This window comes from Triticum dicoccoides, chromosome 4A (assembly GCF_002162155.2).
Source record: "Triticum dicoccoides isolate Atlit2015 ecotype Zavitan chromosome 4A, WEW_v2.0, whole genome shotgun sequence".
Taxonomy (NCBI): Eukaryota; Viridiplantae; Streptophyta; class Magnoliopsida; order Poales; family Poaceae; genus Triticum; species Triticum dicoccoides.
This window is the reverse complement of record NC_041386.1, coordinates 113789423-113790411: the sequence shown is the minus strand read 5'-3', so window position 1 is coordinate 113790411 and position 989 is coordinate 113789423. Positions and strand designations below refer to the sequence as shown.

Here is a 989-nt window from a genome sequence, read left to right as displayed (position 1 = left end):
ATAGAGACACAGAGTGTGTGAATCTCAAAGTACAAAGTCACAGTGGATCTAGGAGTGGGTAGACATCACCAAGGAAGGAAAACAAGTCATGCAGTCCAGTACATGAAGGAAATGTGCAACTACTCATTTTGCTGTCACGTCCTACAGTTTTCCTTAAATAAAATACGCTGCTCATTTATAAAAAAATCTGAAATCGGTTCTATCCTTGCAACAAAACATCGTAGTACTCTCTAAAAGTTAAGAGTACAATGTGCAATGCACATAAAATGGAGTGCACAGAAGTGATGCATGCAGGGGGGTGGGGAAATGATAGAAAAACTGGATGGCAGAAAAAGTACGCTTGGATGAATAGAATCACAAATCAACAGAAAACCCCCAACTGCCTTTCCAAAACAGAAAACCCAACTCCGCAAGCTCTTGCACAATAAGAACAAAGCCTTAGAAAGCAAAAGAGTGAAGGATGAGAGGGGTGAACCGTACATGTACATGAGACCCCTGGCCTGAAGGCCACACTGCCTTTCCAAAAGTTGCAATATTCCACTACCCTACTGTTCTACACTGCTGTGTCCAGATAACATTAGAGAAGTGCATCGCCTTGCCTAGTCACTACCCAAGTTGCCTAGAGTTAATTTTCGACAGAAAAGATCCTAGAGGTGTGAATTAGTGCCAGCTTTGCAACAGTACTGACTCCAAGGAAACATTATTTTCCTCATAAAACGCGATGTCTGTTTACCATACCTTGATCTTTGTAGATATTTGGATGACAGATCACAAGTCACAACAGTCCTGCCTTGGAAAATCTACATGAGGCAATAACCTAACATGCATGGCGCAGTGGTAAAGCTGCTGCCTTGTGACCATGAGGTCACGGGTTCAAGTCCTGGAAACAGCCTCTTACAGAAATGTAGGGAAAGGCTGCGTACAATAGACCCAAAGTGGTCGGACCCTTCCCCAGACCCTGCGCAAGCGGGAGCTACATGCACTGGGGC

The 989-nt window shown here is 44.1% G+C and overlaps 1 protein-coding gene across 1 annotated transcript in view; it reads right to left on the bottom strand.

Moving 5' to 3' along the window:
* LOC119285299 overlaps positions 1–989 on the bottom strand; it is an 8643-nt gene that overhangs the window by 2948 nt on the left and 4706 nt on the right. The gene's annotated exons all lie outside the window — the stretch shown is intronic.